We start from the raw sequence: 19,064 nt of genomic DNA, 5'->3' as shown, positions 1-19,064 counted from the left end.
AACATGTACATATATATGTAATAGTTAAGTGACTAACAAAATTATGAAGCAATTACTGAAAAAATTCATGCTTCAGTATGTAGTACATAATTTCTCTTTTTTGTTTGGGTCACTGAAATGACTTTTTAGAAAACTGATTCTTTGAAAGTTCTTTGTAAATTACTATGTGATCCACAATAGTATGCTTAAAAATAAATTTGTTATATTTTGTAGTTACTAAGATATGAGTATACATTTTAACATATTTTATGAGCAAGATAGCCTAAATCCCACACTCTTCAGAAAATTTTAATGCATTTCAAATTTTAGTGTAAAGTTTGCAAGAGAAAGACCTCTCTATGATTTCACAACCAAATCCCAGCCGGACACCCTCTACATATCTATGGTACTACTCCACAGAAGCTAAAAGATTAGACGGTGAACATTCACACTCTAGAGTAAGACTTAATTTTAATATTGTAGATATTATCGCACAAAATCAAACTATAAGGTTTTGACAAGTGGATTTTTTTAATATTTATTTATTTTTATTGCAAAGTCAGGTATACAAAGAAGAGGAGAGACAGAGAGAAAGATCTTCTGTCCGATGGTTCACTCCCCAAGTGACTGCAATGGCCACAGCTACGCCAGTCAAAAGCCAGGAGTCAGGAACTTCCTCCAGGTCTCCCACGCGGGTACAGGGTCCCAAGGCTTTGGGCCATCCTTGACTGCTTTCCCAGGCCACATATAGGGAGCTGGATGGGAAGTGGAGCTGCCAGGACATGAACTGGCACCCATGTGGGATCCTGGTGCATTCACGGCAAGGACTTTAGCTGCTAGGTCACCATGCTGGGCCCTGGCAAGTGGGTTTTCACTCTCCTGATGCAATCTATCAAAACTGCAAAAGTGAGACTTTTTTGAAAATAATAGTTTGCCCAAATATTTGTGAAGTTTGCCTTGTTGAACATTTGTGTAAGTCAGATCTTCAGAATTAGGTGAATTCAACACCTATGAAAGTATTTTACAAACAAATAAATTTAACATATTAGTAATTAGCAATTATTAACTATATATTGCCTCACTGGATGAATATTAAAATTAAAAGTAATAATGTGTTATTAAAACATGGTTTTGAAGAAACTAATATTAGCTGCAAGGTTTATTAAATATGTAAATATTTAACTAAAAATCTATTTGGCCTCAATACTGTTGAAATTGCTACTTTATAATTTTAAAATATGTCATTTATGAAAATCATGTATGTGACCAGCAAAGAAATTTTTTTCTCAGTAGGTGGCTTTAGCTAAATTTATTTTCAAAACCTAAATTCTTTCCAAACAAACCAACCACAAAACCTGTGTAGTTTCATCTTTGCCTTGTTAAATGTCAAGCCTCATTTAAGCCTCACTTCAAAGAGCTCCTAAATCCCCTTTGGGATTTCTTCTATGATTCCATAAGCTGGGCTAAGCACTCTCCAGCCAGTTCTCCTGCACTCCTTTCTACAGCAGTGAAATTGTCACTGTGATTTTTTTCACTTTGCTGGGTTGGGAAGCATCAAGGTCAAAGGCCTGAGTGGATAACACTTTAAGTCGTGCTGTAAATATTAAAAAAGCACGTTTTGATTTGAACTGAACAGATTTCACTGGATGTGATATTGGTTTATCAGAATATGAATAACTGCAAGATTAAAAAACTAGAATCTTTGCATATTAAAGGTATGCACCTGAGGAGAGCTATTGGTGGTAAACATGATTGAGTGTGAATGTAACAAATAACAATTTCATTGGTATATGTTTTAACGACACAGTACATTTCCACTGCTGTTGATGTGAATGTGTCATTTGTCTTGATTAAATAACATGAAATTCATAAAATCTCTCTTAGGGTTTCTTATTACAAAGAGCAAAGCTGTAACGCTTTTACTGTCCTGCCATGGGTATACTTTGTGTTGCAGACCACACCACTGCTGCATCATCTTCCCTAGTCAGAGCTGGATCCTAAAACTGACACTTCAAGGATTTCATCACAACTTAATGCCTCTGTAAGTTTCTATGGAGTGACTTCCAAACTTTGTTCCTATAAGAATGAACAGTTCCTTGCAGAAACACTCAATGCAACAGGTTTACAGATCAGTCAGTGGTGCAACCATGGAAAAAAATGAGCTCACTCTAATAAAATATCTTGCACTACATAATATATTTTTGTTTCATGTAGCATATCCTATAGAATATAGAAAGGAAGAATGAAAAAATTTAAACATACTTTACATGTCAAATAATTTCTAAAACAAAGGCACACATTATAAGCTTCTAACCATTGGATGCTTTCTGAAATTATATTTCAGATGTATGCTATTAGATATAGAATTGAAGAATAGCACGCGATTGCTTTGTCCCTAAAGCAAACTAGCTGTAAGAAATGGCTCCAAGGAAAAGGAATCAATATTGAATATAAAAATAATAAGCATTTGCATATATCAGTAGGTTGTTAGAAGATACACAGTGTACACATGAAGATACAGAAAAAAATTGTTATTGGAGGAATTACACATCATTAATCAATGCTATATCAAGAATTAACAAAGAAAAGCTTTATGCCTAAAATTGAGTTCAGATTGTAGGCCATTTTTCTTTTTAGAATAAGAATCTTTCTTAAGACTTTTTACCAAAGACATGGAATCTCTTCCAGAGTAAGTTGTGTCTCCAAAACCTGAGAAAGACTTAACTTCCTAAGTATTATGATATATGAAAAGACTATTTCTTTTCCAAAAAAAAACCTAGTGTTTACAAAATATATGTTGTTTTCAGATACTCAATATGAATTGATTTATAATCCTCAATGGCCTAAAATGATTTTATTATAAATTCCAAAGGGTATGCAATGATATGCAATTGAGTCTCAAATAATAGTTACTATCCCATTTGTGATACTTTCAAAAAAAATCAAGTAACTATAATGTTTGAATGGTATCTTTTTTCTGAGCAACCAAATGTTTATCTCTCTGTACATGTATTGCAAATAATAAAACCTCTAGAGTCAGCATAGCACTAGGTTAGAATATAAATGGAATATGATTAAATAATTCAATATTTACAAATATTTACACGATTGTAGAATAAAATGTTAAAACATTTGAGATGTGTGTAATGTGTGTAATGTTTTCTACATACGTAGTTTGGTTTAAGAACTGTGCATTGTGTATTATCTTTTCAATATTCACAACAATGATACTAAGTAAAATGATTATTTAATGAATACAAACATCATAGTGTTGAACCAGTCCGTAAAAACAGATTTTTTTGTGACTTGAAATTCTTTCCATTAGCCTACATACTAGGCAATTCTTTACCAGGATACCTTTCTGGACAAAAATCTGTCTAGAATATACAACAAGTTGACATTAAGTCTCATTTGGAACTGTTAGTATCTATGTTCCAGAATTCACTGTAAAATAGATTATTTCTTTGTTCTTACATTCAGTCAACAAAATTATGAAACGTTGTAGCTTGGGAAACACTGCTGAGTGTTTTAAGTGGAATAAATACTTCAGAAATATAGCAACAAGTTTAATTATCACATAATTTTCCTATATACAAGTAATTTGTATGCAGTACTTGTATATAAAATGGGTATCTGGCAGTAAAGATTTTATGCCCTATGAAATATTTTTTTGCTTGTATTTGGTGTTCCTAAGCTTCTGAATTGCTTTCTACTGAAGTAATTTGCCATACAACTAGCTTTTATAGGAACAAAAGCTTTCAAGATCAAAGTTGAAGAGTCAAAGGAGATTCCCCAATTGAAAAAAAAACTGACAAAATAATCACAACATATTGATAAAGAAAACTTTTTTTTTTTTCCTACAAATACTACCTACGTGTCTTCATTGGATAAATTTGATAACAGAGAGTGTGAACAGAGAGCACAGGGACCTCCAGATCCAGGACTTGGAGAAGAAACACAGAGGAACACGAAAGCTCTACTCAGAAATCAACAGATTTGAAAGGAATTCTGCATCAGGTAAAATTCTAAGTACTAACTTCTTACAAATAAAAGCTACCAGGAACAACAACACCAACAACAAACATCTCTAATATGTATGAAACAAAATCAATGTGCCAAAGAGCTCACAGTTTGACCTCTTTTATTTGAAAATGTGGAAAATGCATTTGGGGAAATAAAGCAAGATGGTATCTCCTTGATGATAATTGAAATCCTAAGAGGAAATTTACTTATGGATCTTGGAAAAATCATAAATAATGAAATACCTAAAATTTATTTATCCTAAAATCAGAATTTTTAATACTATCTAAACTGTGAGATACAGATTTCAATGATTCAATAATCGTTGATACTGGCATTTCAGTGGACATATTTAGGAATATAACTTTAATACACAGATAAAACACGGCTGTAGAAGGACATTTCCTGTTTGCACCAGATGATAAGGTGACAATTAAGACAATATGTCCAAGCAATGGTTAATAAACTAGATGACACTGAAGCTAATGAAGGTTAACTTTAAATATTTTCTACTTGCATGTTATATGCCCACAGGGCACCTTGAAAAACAAATGCAAAAGATTATTTCATTTTTCCAGTGAAATTTTCCTTTCGAAAGTGAATATCCAGGCCCAATGCAGTAGCCTAGCTGCAAAATTCCTCGCCTTGCACGTGCCAGGATCCCATATGGGTGCTGGTTCTAATCCTGGCAGCCCCACTTCCCATCCAGCTCGGTTTTCGTGGCCTGAGAAAGTAGTCAAGGACAGCCCAAAGCCTTGAGACCCTGCACATGTATGAAAGACCTGAAAAAGGCTCCAGGCTCCTGGCATTGGATTGGCTCAGCTCTGGCCTTTATGGCCACTAGAGGAGTGAATCACCGGATGCAAGATCTTCCTCTCTGTCTTTCCTCTCTGTATATCTGACTTTGCAATAAAAACAAATAAATGTTTTTTAAAAAATGTGAATATGGGCCTGGCACGATAACGTAGTGGTTAAAGTCGTTGCCTTGAATGCGTCCGGTATCCCATATGTCACCGGTTCTAATCCCGGCAGTTCCGCTTCCTACACAGCTCCCTGCTTGTGGCCTGGGAAAGCAGTCGGGGACGGCCCAAAGCCTTGGGGCCCTGCACCCGCGTGGGAGACCTGGTGGAAGTTCCTGGCTCCTGGCTCTGGATTGGCTCAGCCCCAGCTGTTGCAGTCACTTGGGGAGTGAATCATAGAACAAAATATCTTCCTCTTTGTCTCTCCTCCTCAATGTATATCTCCCTTTCCAATGAAAATAAATAATTTTTTTTAAAGAATGTGAGTATCCTTGTTTTTTGAAGATTTAGTGTTGGCCACTGGCATATTGATATTTAAGTTACAGGGAAGTATAGTATAGCAAGAGTTCGCTTCTGGAAAAGAACTCTGATGCACTTATATGGACTACAAGGTCACATATGGTTATCATTTTGTTCAAGGTCTGGCCATGGAATCGTGGTTGCTCCTATCACACCATTACGAGAAAACAGATGATCAAATAAAAATACATACAGTAAAGCTGGAAGTCAACCTGATTATCTTGCTACTGTCATGTAACGAAGTAGTCAAGCTTTGTAAAGGTATTTTTGAATTCATACGAAGTATGCGGTGGACAATTTTAAAAAGTTAAAAATTATTGTAATTCACTTAAGTATTTCAATTAACAAAATTAAAACTCAGTCAAATCTACTTAGTGACTAATATACCCATGAGAATTATGGAACCCATCAGCTCTATGGTGTAATACACATTGTCCAAACCACCTTGGACATGGAATAGAGAGACAATTTATACTTACTTCCCTGGAGTTTTCTTAACATAAATGATTCATTAACTAGATCAAGGCATTAGACACCAAGGGAAGCAGAATTTTAATTATGTTACAGAAGAAGAAATTAAAAAAATTGGGTAATACTTTTAAAATATACAATTTATAATGTTTTCATGTAATAAAATTAATTATCTTAATTATAAGACTTGATTGTTTTTCACTGTTTTGTATTTTGCCAGTCTTTAAAAAGAGTAACTAGAATATCATAGCTGCTCTATTAAAAAAAAAAAACCTCAAGAACATTGGCTTTCCCTTTCTTTATGAATTTCTGTGTCAAATACAGTAAGCCTTTCCATCCACTCAAACCCCTTAAGAAGCTGGTTTAAATTTCCAGGGAAAACAGTCTCTTCATAGTGGCTTTTCACGTTGACTCAGGACTTTTTCGAAGGCAGTCTCTTTTTCTTTAGGGAAATCTTGCAGCATTTTTCCTAATCAAAACTCTAGTGGAGTTTCCTCCATGAGAGCGAAACTGATACTGGAAACTCAAGGGAAATACAAGTCCTGAGGCTGTTTTCCTTTTCGTTTTTTTTTCCTTTGTTTTAATATATATTTCTCTGAGAAAGTTTCAAAAAGTGCATTTTCATTAATAAGTTGCAAAAGATGACATGAGAATGAGTGATACAGGAAGTTTGATAACACAGGATATGAATGCATAAATTATGAAACAATTTTCATAAACTATATACTTCTTGGTTACTTCTTTTTTATTTCTTCAACAATGAAGAATTTTTAAGTGGGATATTTCTAATGGTCTCACTGTCTTATGTGTCTAATATGTAGATTAATTTATATAATATCTGGCAGAAATATATGGCAAGATATGTTCTTTTTTAAAATATTTTTTTTATTGCAAAGTCAGATATGTATAGAGAGGAGGAGAGACAGAGAGGAAGATCTTCTCTCTGATGGTTCACTCCCCAAAAGGCCCCAATGGCTTGAGCTGTGCCAGTCCGAAGCCAGGAGCCAGGAACTCTTCCTGGTCTCACAAGCAGGTGTAGGGTCCCAAGACTTTGGGCCATCCTTGACTGCTTTCCCAGGCCATAGGCAGGGAGCTGGATGGGAAGCAGGGGTGCTGAGATCAGAACCGGCACCCATATGGGATCCTGGTGCATGCAAGGCCAGGACTTTAGCCGCTAGGCCACCATGCTGGACCCAGGTAAGATGTTCTAAGAGATGACTAAACTATGTCATCCTTGAAATTACTGGATGCCAAAATAGTATATATATTTTGACAAACCTGGTTATAAAGTCTTTCTCTAAAGAGTAATTCTGAAAAAATGTGTATGATTAAATAGATACTTACGTGGTAACTCCAATTTAATTACAATTTAAAATTTTTTATGTGTTTTGGTTATACTTTAATTCTGTAAGTTCAATTGATTCCATAAAGATTTCAAGTTCATATATATATATATATATATATATATATTTAAATTACATCATAGCTACCAGTGGGAAATCAGCTCAGTCGTTCAGACATTGATCAGAATGGCTGTGTTCTAAGTCCTGTGTGATGGCTTCATGAGTAAAGCCTCATTTTTCAACACTGGGACCCCATATGGGCACTCGTTCTTGTCCTAGCTGCTTCATTTCCCATTCAACTTACTTTGCTCATTCCTGGGAAAGCAGTAGAGGTTGATTCCAGGCTTGGGACTTTGTACGCACATGGGAGACCCAAAGGAGGATCTTGACTTCTGGCTTCGGATTGGTTCAACCCTGGCCATTACGGCCACTTGTGAAGTAAGCCAGTGGATGGAAGATCTTTCTGTCTCTCCATCTTTTTGTAATCTGCCCTTCCAATATAAGTAAATAAGTCTTTATACAGAGAAAGAAAAAGAAAGGGATAAAAAAAGAATGGCTGTATCCCATAGTAATGTGTAGGTTTGATTCCAGTTGCATGCTTTTAAGTTTCTTGCTAATGCAAGTTTTGGGGGATGGAATTGATACCTCTGGTAGTTAGGGTTCCTGTCAGCCATGACGGAGATCTAGAGTGATTCTCAGCTATAAGGTTCAGTCAGTGTTTCCAAGAACGAAATTATAATGATGTACATAATTAATATTCCAAGGTTGATTTTGATTTCATTTGCTTGATTTTCAGAAGAGTGAATGGAGGACCCCAAAGTGGTTTTTATCTTTGTGATTTATCTCATACTATTTTCTCGAAAACCTCAATCAATTCAAAGATGCTAGAAATACCGTGCTATTTTTTATCATTTTTATCAGTACTCCGTTGAAGTATTTGCATTCTTTTTGGTTCTATTCAAATATAAAAGTGTTTATTATTTGCAAATGAATCTGAATCAATTTTCCAGGAAAGGATTTTTCTGTTATCTTATTTCAGTACTATTCTTCAAAATTGCACTCAATTTTATACGAATCTGTAGGTATTTCATTAGATACTTGTAAGAATTGTTTGTAAATTAACTGCAATCTACTAGCTGTCACATCAAAGAATGACCACACCTCCCTCACTTCCATTTCTCTCCACATAGCCCTTTCTTCCTCCCTCTTCTACCATTTTTTCAAGGTCATAATTCACAGTATTAATTTGTCACCAATAATAGTAGTTAATAAGTAAAAAAAATTTCAAGACCATATTTCCACTGGAGTATAAACATGGGATTCAAATGGCAATCTGACCCTTAAGTGACCATTTCATCGTGACATGTTTTTGTGTGTTCTCTATTAGCTGCGACAAATACGAGAAAATGTCTTATATTTGTTTGAGGAAACATTTTATTGGAAAAAAAACAGGTTTCATTCTTTTATGGTGGAGAAGTTTTTCATAATATATACATATCTTATTTTCTTATGCAGTCACTGGTTGACAGACACATAGGTTGATTCCATATCTTAGTTATTGTTGATGAAACTTCAACTCACATGGAGGTATGAACGACTCTCATATGCTGATTTTACTTTATTTGGGTAAATTCTCAGGAGTTGACTTGCTAGATCCTGTGGTAGATCTATTTTCCCACCTCTGTGGAATCTACAAACTTTCCTTCACAGTGAATGTATAAGTTTACATTCCTATCAACAGTAAATTAATGCACACTTTTACCTATATCTCTGTAAAACTTTATTGTGTGTGTATGTGTGCTGATCATTCTAGCCCTGGTGAACTGAAATCTTACTCTGGGTTGTCCTTGCTTTTGCCTGTTTGCTAGTAGCCAGCATTTTTCCATCTATCTGTTGGGCATGTGTATTTAGTTCTTTGAAAATTATCGTTTTTTTTTCTTTGCCCATTTCTTACCTGAATAGTTTGTTTTGCTATTGAATTCATTTTTTAAAGATTTGCTTATTTTTTTATTGGAAATGCAAATTTAGAGAGAGAAGGAAAAAGAGCAGCCAGGGCACACACTGCCACCCACATGGAATCCCAGCGGTTGCAAGACAAGTATCCAGCCGCTAGGCCGCTGTGGCTGTTACTAAGGTCCTGTTACTGAATCTTTGAGCTCTTTATATATTCTAGACATAATTTGGCAGCATGTTCTCCCATTTGTTTGCCTCTTCACTTTGTTGATGGTTTCTTTAATAGTCCGGAAGCTTCTTAGATTGGTATAATCTCATATTTTTTTTTTTATCTTTAATTGCCTGTACTTCAGGGATCTTTTCCTTGAATCTTTGTCTATACCTAGGTCTGAGAGAGTTTCCCCAAAGATTTTCTCTAATACTTTGATGGAATTTGGTCATAGACCGGGGCCTTTTAACCAATTTGATTTAAACTTCTGGAAAGTATAAGGCAGGGATCTTGCTTTATGTTTCTGAACATTTAGATTTATTCTTCCCAGAAAAACCTGTAGAAGAAATTTTTCTTCCTTCATTTATTGATATTTATTGTTTTGGGAAAAAAAGAAGCAGTTGGCTGTGGAGGTGGCAGATTAATTTCTGGAAGTTCTCTTCTGCCCTCTTGGTTGACATGTCTGTTTTTCTGACAGTTCCAGGCTCTTTAAACTGTTTTTTAAATTTGTATTTGATTTTGTTTCTGTGACTACTTTAGCTTTCAGAGTCCCTTGTGTTTGCATATGAATGTTAACATCATTTTATTTTCTATATCTTAGAATATTCTAAGTATATGACTGAGATAACATTGACTCTATAAATTATTTTTGGTAATATGGACATTTTGATTATATTAATTCTACCAATTCACATATGTTGAAGTTTTTTTTAATTTCTTGGTGTCTTCGCTATTTCTTTCGTATAAACGTACTTTTTATCTTAGAGATTGAGCACTTTGTTGGTTAAATTTATATATGACTATATATTTCTGTAATGGTCATAAGATATATTTACTTTTGGTGGGCAACAAGACAAACCTTAATCATGCTAAAACTGATGCATTAAAATATCTAGAGTACTTACACTTCCCGTGAATTCAACTTAAATTTTTTCAGACCGAAGCTGCTTCTACACTCTTATTAATCACTTCCAAGTTTCCCTTTGTCATAAATAAATTTGTGTCATACTGTAACCTTGCACAAAATCTTCAAATATTGTTATACATGCATGTGATTTTATCTTCCTTTGGACAAGGAGTTTATAGAACATAAACAGTAACTTATTTCAGTACATTTTCTAAGCTACTTTTAGCAGTAAGGAAAGTATCACTTTTCTAAGAAATATATTCAAGAACCTTATAACATATTTTTAGAGCATGGTATTACACATTGTATGAATTATACATTTTGTTGATCTATATAAAATATAATCCCTAGTTTAGTATTGAAGCTTTTAATGTGACATTATTCCATGAATGCTTGTTTTGCTGGTATTGCCTTTGTGAGCCCATTGATTAAAGACAGCAGTTCCCACTGCCTTTTGAACAGACGGCATGTATCTAGCACATGTACCCCAAACTGCTCCTTTCCATTATTTTTCCTTTGCCTGCCTTGGCTCAACCTTTATTCACTGTCCCACCCCAAGGCAATAAATAACATTATTTTCCTATAGTATGATGTATGAACATGTTATTAGTTTCAAAAATTTTGGTATCTTGATCTTCAGCTGTATCTCAGACACTTTGAATTTACAACATTACCTAAAATAATGTGCTAAAGAGTGTGTCAAATGGGAAGTGGCTATAGAATGTAAATAGTACTAACAATTCTGTTTTTAGTGGAACTCAGGCGAAAATGCTCTTGCTGTTACGGAGCCAGGTGGCACAGTGTATTATTGTCCATTCTAAAGGGTAGATGTATATTCATTGTATTTAACTTTAGTGTGCACCTTTCTCCTGTTTTCATCGAATGCTCATAAATATAGATCACAGATGTTAACGATAGAAATGGTTTTGCCTTCCTTTGTGGAATGCTTTATATTTTGCAAAGTGCTCTTACATACATCACAATTTCGAATCCTCACAGCAATCTTGTGGAATAAAGACAACGGTGATTTTGAGTGTATTTTTATCAACCTCTATGACAAATATTGCAGTTGAAGTTTAACATTTTCATTCAATGAAATTGTCTATATAATTGGGGAAAGAAAACTACTTCTTTTTTCAGTTTAAAGACATTTTTTTATTCCAGTCACAAGTCAAACTACGCTTTAAAGATGTACATACTCACAAAGTGAGAATGTTCAATGGGTTTCTGGCATAAGAGTAACAGAAAGTGCTAGGTAGATTAGAGATTAGAAGTATAAATGCAATGAATAAAATAATGCCATCACTGATAGATGAAGGGGAGAACAAAGGAATTTCACTGTACAGCTCGACTAAACAACTCTGCTGCTAATATTTTTAAAGTCAATGATTGTTTAGGATGCATTGAGGAATTCAAAAGAATGGTGAAATTGATTCATTTCAGTATGATTGGTTACTGAATTTTATATCTGTGCAGGTAAGTCTCACATTTTCCAGTGCATGTCAGTTTCATCTTATAAATATGAGAAGGACAAGTATATGGGTTCTTTAAAATGTTCCTTTTTGTTTTTAATCTTTCTAGAGTACAATTTAGGACACAGTAATTGCTTAAGGTCCCAACTGTGTGATAACACAGAGATTAGCAATTTCTCATTGACACAGAGCACAGACCCCTTTCAGCGGGGAATTTGTTACGGTAAACGTGTTTCCTCTAAAGTACCAGCAAATGTGACTTGTTTAGCGGGGTCTATTGAATAATGTCAGCAAGAAAGAGAGGCAGAAAAATTTGTAATGTAGGGTTGTGACTTTGGTTGAGTTGTTTTGCTATCTAGAAAGTTAATGGTTAAAAAATAAATAAATAAACCTGGCTGTTTCTTGCATCTTCTATATCCCAAGGCAATTTAGAGTATCATGTCTCCCTCTTTGCTATGATCTCCAAAAAGTTACAAGATATGAGAATTATTGTTTGCCTTTAATTTCAGTTTGTATTATTTCCCTTGGGAAATTTTACAAATACTGAGTAAGCTTCTTGGAAATGGACAGAAAAACTATCTGGTGAGAGAAAAAATAGATAAATATTTACATTTTTCATTATTCTTTTTGAATCAAAAAAATTCAAGGAACCTGTGTATAGTAACTGTGATAATCAAATAATGGAAACTTGAGGCCTCACAGTTATCTGCAAGTTGAGTGTTAAAAATATCCATTTGAAGGTTTGTTTTTGCTTTTTAGTATTATCATGGCATTTAGGAGCATGATACCTTATTTAGAAGTAAACATTTAGGGAACAACCATTTCCTTGTATTTCTCCCAATGAAAGTGAGTCATTTGACATTGATCATAAACCCTTCTGTGTAAGTGATTTGCAGCTAAACAAATGTGATTTCTTTTAACATATTTTATCAGTTTTAAAATATTTTTAAAGAAATTTTGAGTGCTTAAAATATGAGAAATTTTTCTATCACCTTCCAATTAATCATTTTTGTTTTGTAAGGTTTTTTATGGTATACAAAAACTATGTCTCAATGACAAATTTTCAAAAAGATGTATTGATTTTTCATAGAAAGGAAGATTTACAAAGAGCAAGTTCACTCTTCAATTGGCATCAATGGCCAGAGTTGAGCCAATCTGAAGCCAAGAATCTCCTCATGGTCTCCCATGTGAGTGTGGGCTCCAGAAGCTTTGTACTTCCTCATCTGCTCTTCCAAGAATAAAAAGCAAGGAGTTGGATAGGAAGTGGAACAGTCAGGACATGAACACCAGCCCATATGGAACACTGGCACTGGCAGTCAGAGGGTTATGCAAGTGAGCCATTCACCGCCTCCAATCATTGATGTTGAAATAGTTTAGGGCAGGGATGGTAGCTTAGTGGCTAAAGTCCTCTTCCTGTCTGCACTGGGATTCCATGTGGGTGACTGGTTCATGTCCCAGCTGCTCCAGTTCCTTTTCATTTCGCTGGGAAAGCAATCAAGGATAGTCCAAGGCCTTGGGGGTCCTGCACCCCTATGGGAGATCTGGAAGAATCCCCTGGCTCCTGGCTTTTGGATGAGAGCTCAACTCTGACCTTTGTGGCCAGGTAGGGAGTGAAGCAGATGATGGAAGACCAGGCTCCTTTTCTTCACAAACCTGACTTTCCAAAAAAAAATTAATAATTCTTAAAGAAATAGTTTACACAAATGATTGAGGAAGTCTCACAGTACATTGTTTCATGTATTTTCTTTATACAAAGATGAATTTTTCTTAAGCATTATTTATCATTTCTGTTAAAACACGTATCACATTGAGTTGGTTTTAATAATAAATTATTGCATGGGTTCTACTGTGATTCTCATGTTAGAGTCAAAGGATACAAAGCAGATTATTGAAAAACTTGGCTCTAGATAACTCACAACTGGAGCTGGATCCTGGCAGCCACAATGAGTGCCACTGATTCCTAACTGCCGCCGACCGCTTACAACTGCTGCATTAGTGCTACACGGAGTCTGCTTCTCATACTCTACACTCCAAGTAAATATGATTTTAAATGGCAACACCTTTATATAAAATTAGATGCATCCAAGTTACTTAGTTTTTTAGTTCTATATAATCATATTTTATTAAAATACTTTATTGCAATAGATATTCAGTACACCAAAAAACCAATACAAAGTACCTTATTAAAATTATTTACATAAAAATTAAATGATGTGATTAATAATAGCTGTGAGGAAACAGCAACAACACAATATTAGCTTCTAAATCAGAAGGTAACCTTCACAATTTTTTTAACAAAGGCTTAGAAAATAGAGCAAAGAAGCAGCAAAAACAAAACAAAACAAAACAAAAAGTCAAGGAAAAGATACCTGATAGTAGATAAAAGTGTTAATCAAGGTTCATTTGAAACAAATAATTTATTCCTTTGAAGAACAACTGGAGAAAAGTCTAATTTCTTAGGTTACTGCTCAGAACAGAATGACTAGTTGCTTTCCTGCACACAATGGGTCTGTCCAATCACTACTGGGATTATCTTTGTTAAAGGCAAGTTGACACTGGAAAGGCTATTAATGGAGTTACCATGCTTCAGGTTCTGCTGAGTAGGTAAAGAGGATTCAAACATATTGTTCAGAAGTCTACTAAAACCTCAGTTTCAACAGGTATCCAAAACTGTACTGAGGCCAGAGGGGGATGGCTAGCCCTGTCTCTGATTTCCCAGGCCATTCTTGGGCTTGGAGCCAGGTGGGTTGGAATGCCCCTGGGAGCATCTTGTGTCTGGAGGGAATTCTGGGCCTATCGGCTCACCATGTTCTTGGAGCCAGGCGGGTAGGTTTCCTCCAGGGGCAAGCTTGGATATGGAGGTAGGCCTAAGCTTAGAGACAGAGGGGACCAGCTATCCTCAGCTCTGAGCTCCCAGGCAGCAGTGACTTGGGCCCAGTGGTAGGATCTTGAGGGGAGAGTACATGGATATTTAAGGTTCAGACTGACAAAGCAGACCCAGAGAGATAGTAGAACTGGGGTAGTTAGAATGACCAGTGACAAATAACACTTAATGGGACACACTAGAACTAGTGATTGGTGCCTATCTGGCAGAGCTAGATCACAGTACTCATAAATGAGAATTGAAACAGAGGATGGGTATTGCTAGGCTGGGGCGTGGCACTAACCAACACAAAAGAACTGGGTCTGAAGCCAGTTTCTGTGGGGAATTTGTGGGCCCACCCGTTTGATCTGCAATTTCATCTGGTTTTCTTGGAGCAGGTGGTGGTGACAAGCTGAACTAGGCATGACCATGGACCCACTGACATTAATTGTTATTGGGGTTGGGCACAGGCTAGTTTGGTCTAGGCTGCAGCTCCTGTGGACACACTCAAGAATATGGTGTGGAGCAGGCTGGGCCATGGCATCCACTGTTCATTCATATTCAGGATGAAGGGAGTAGCTTATGACTGATAAGGGCCTAACGATCACTGGCGTGGAAGAGCTAAGGGGCTGGGAATTTTTTTGGGGGGAAACTAGGGCAACTCCCCCTGAAGACTGGGTATTGTTATTGTTCATGAGCATATGGCCCAGGCCTGGGTGTTTGTCAGACTGGGAACAGTAGCTCTAACAGTCTGCATTCATGCGGGGTGGTTGTGGAAGGGGATGAACCAGGAAAGACCATCTCAACCTTAGCTCACTGGCAAGTGCAGGAGTCAAGCTGGAAAGCAGAGCATGCCTGGGTTAGATATCATACCTGTTGTTTTTCAAGAGTCATGCATGGGAGGGGAATGAGCATAGCCAGACTGTAGCACTCATCAGAGAAAATTGGGAATAGGTATAGGCAGGGATAGGCCAGGCAGCAACATCAACTGTAAAGATCAAGACAGGACATGATTTATGCTGAGCTGGGTCAGAGCAACCACTGATGTGCGCAAGATGTAGAGCTGGAAACCATCTTAGTCAGGGATCTTATGGGATGCTCTGGCTGCATTGTGGTTCACATTGGTGAGCATGAGAGCCAGAACAGGGCAGAGGTCTGGGCTGGACATGGCTGCAGTGTCCCTCAGTATGGGTATGGATATGCTCTTGGATGTACCAGACTGGCTAGACTCCAGCATTCACTGTAAGAGCCAGAAGAGGCATAGATTAGGTTGGGCTAGGTCTCAGCTCCCACTGGGTCACATGAGAGCTGCATAAAGTTGTGGGCTAGGTTAAGTTGCATTGTAACACCCATCAAGAAGAACCAGATTGGGTATGGGCCAGTTGGGTAATGATAGTATTCCTTCCAGGACATGGGGAGCAAATCAGCTGGACAAAGCACCCACCAATATGCACAAGATCTGCCACTGAGAGGAGACCCAATAAAGGGGTTGGGGAACTCGTGGGTCAGGATGCAGTCCCTGCAGGTGAGTACAAGATCCAAAACATGGAGCAACCAGCAGCAGATCAGGCTACAGTACCTGCTAGCATACGTGTGGCTCAGGTATGGGGGTGTGCCATGTTGGGTCAGTTCATAACACTCACTGGCCTAAGTACCAAGATGGGATGCAAGATGAGCAGGGTCTGGTCATATCATCATCCAGTTCACATTTTGACCGGAACTGGTGACTGACTGCATCAGGTTGGGCAGCAGCTGCAACCACCATGAACCAGAATGGAAGCACACTGGATCAAGCCAGACTGTAGCACCCAAAAGCAAGTGGTGAAGTGACACAGGCTATGCCAGACTGTGAGGCAGCACTCATCAGTATACATGAGACTGGGACAGGAGAGGGGGAGGTGGAAGAGAAGTAATGAGGACACCAGTGCTAGGCCATTGCTCATGATAGCAATTGTGAGAGCTGAGACTGGGTACAGACCAGGCTGGGCAGGGCTATAACATCTGTTGGTTTACATGTGAACTGGGTTAGCAGGAGCACCAGGCTGGGCTGACTGATTGTGCCCACAGGTACAGGCATGGGCCAGAATAAGGGCAAATGAGTTGGGTTTTGCCGCAACATCAGCTGGCAAGTGCTGGGACTGTGGGCAAGTCCTTTCAAGCTATACCGCAAAACCACCTGCACAGTGCAAAATCTAGGGCAGGGAATGGGTTGAGTGGAGGGTATAGGCTGTTCTCTGATGGGCTGCAACTCTCACTGGTGAACATGAGAACCAGAATTGGGGGCAGGCCTGGTTGAACTGGTAGTGACACCCACTGCATGTGTGTGGGCTGAAGGATGGTGTCCATTGGGCTGAGTTAGGCTTCAAAGCACAATGATGTATAAAAGATCTGAATGCGATGTTGAGTATACTGGTCCAGCCCACTGTACATGTTTGAAGGAACAGGAATCAAAGCTGGGGGATGGTCCAGTGGGGGTTATTGGTGGTTACTCTGGCTGGGCTGCAGATGTCCCTGTGGTACATGAGGGTCAAGCCTGTGTTGGGCAGGGCTGGGCTTGGCTGCAGCACCCTTTGGTTTGCAGAAGATGGAGTGCAGAACAAACTGAACAACTACCCCAGTGAAACCTGACAGCAAATTTCTGGGCCAATGGAGACTCAGACGCAAACTATGACAATGAATTGACCTCAGAAAGATTTCCTTGTCCTTGGAGCAGCAATATTAGTAGCATCCCAGAACTGTCAAATACACGTAAACAGAACTCCCAGAAAATGCTCCAAATGGAAAACCTGGAATAACATCACATTGCAGTTCCCAGATGCCTGGGGAAACGTGGTGCTTGAGAAGCTGGGCAGGGTTATTCCTCTTGTATCCCACTTTTCCTGACATATGGGAAGAAGAAAATGTGTAAAATGTTAGTGACTTACCTAGTAACCCATGATCCTCAACCATTCCCACCCTGATCAACTATGTAAACACTATCACTACTAAAATTTAAAAAAAAATCTACTGAAATCTGAACTTTCCAACATGTCTCTAGTTCCATCAAGTAGTTTAATAGTGGTCATGTCTCTAGCAGAAAGTCCACAGGCCCGAACTGCTAATGGATGTCATCTGACATCATACAATGGCATATTAAAGTTTTGAGATCCATCTTCATTAATCCAAGAAGATTAATGCTGCTCAATGAGATTTCTGATTTTTCTTCTAGATCCTGCTCTAAATTCACAAGGGACAAGGAATGTTTAAGTAAAAACACACTTCCTAGAATTTTCTGTGCAGCTTTTTTAATGACAGTGATTTATTTTGTCAGGTCATCTCCAAGGACTTGGTGAGTATTTGATAAATATGGCTGTTGGACATCTTAGGAAGCATTGAGTGTGATGCATTTTTTCTTTTTGCCAACTGCTGCTTTATCAAGGTGAATGCATCTACAAATTATATTTAACTGAGATCATAAAAGAACTACCAGTATACAAGTACTGCATATAGACATGATATTCTTTCGAAAATTTCAAGTATTCCCATATTACTACCTTGTTTGAAGCTGCAAGATTCTCAGAAGTGAGTTGCCACATGAGAGCCTTCCTCAGGGTAGGAAGCATGGACAGCACAGAGCTGAGCTGATCCTAAGCCAGTAGCTGCCTAAATGTCTCCTATACAGGCACAGGGTTCCCAGGCTTTAGGCCGTCCTCCACTGCTTCCCCAGGCCACAAGCAGGGAGCTGGATGGGAAGTGGAGCTGCCAGGACACACAGTGGTGCCATCTGGGATCCCCAAGCATTCACGAGGAGTATTTAGCCACTGAGCCATGGCACCAGGCCCCTCTGTTCACTTTCAAAGCGATATTGTTGTCCTGCCTTGGAAATGTAGTCTACAACTTCTCTTTTTCGTATTTTTATGACTTTCCTTTGTATTTCCCCAGAATATATACTCCTCTGAGCAAAGTGCCCAGGAAGATACATTTATTTTTTGACATTTCAGAAAATTCCATGTGGATCTCCACATATTTTAGACTCACGGGATGTGCTGTTTCCTGGTCACTTGACCTGCAGAGCCCCAAGATACTTTTTGAATATGTGTGATTCATCTGATGATATTTCCAAATGACTTCCCAGTTTTTTTCTAAGTTACAGGAAGTTTCTATGTCTCTTTCTTAGTGGAAGCTTAATCCATTTCATTGTAAGCTATCAAAGAGTTAAAGTAACATAATTTGTGTTTTTTTTTTTAATGTTCCATTGGGAAAATTCATTATTTAAATTGTATCTGTTAGAGATACACTTTGGAATTTCTGAGTTTCAAAAAGTGGCTCATGAATCCCAGCTTTAGAATAAAAGTATACACTGAGTGCCATTAATATCATCTTGCATTGAATTCCTTTGTCTAAAATTTTATCTATGGGCACATTTTTTCCTAAGCTGATGTTATGATATTTAAATGATATAATTTCAATTCATGAATAAGAAACTGAAATATTTTATTCTAAGGGTCTTTTGATTTTATTATAAATACTTTAGCATAAATATAAAATAC

At 37.4% G+C, this 19,064-nt stretch overlaps 1 pseudogene; it reads right to left on the bottom strand.

The window, feature by feature from the left end:
* Window positions 1-14,154: 14,154 nt before the first annotated feature.
* Window positions 14,155-18,539, bottom strand: LOC101519936 (peroxisomal biogenesis factor 3-like; annotated as a pseudogene).
* Between the last annotated feature and the right edge of the window lie 525 nt (window positions 18,540-19,064).

Source organism: Ochotona princeps, chromosome 7, assembly GCF_030435755.1.
Source record: "Ochotona princeps isolate mOchPri1 chromosome 7, mOchPri1.hap1, whole genome shotgun sequence".
Lineage (NCBI taxonomy): Eukaryota > Metazoa > Chordata > Mammalia > Lagomorpha > Ochotonidae > Ochotona > Ochotona princeps.
This window is presented reverse-complemented; position numbering and strand designations above follow the sequence as displayed.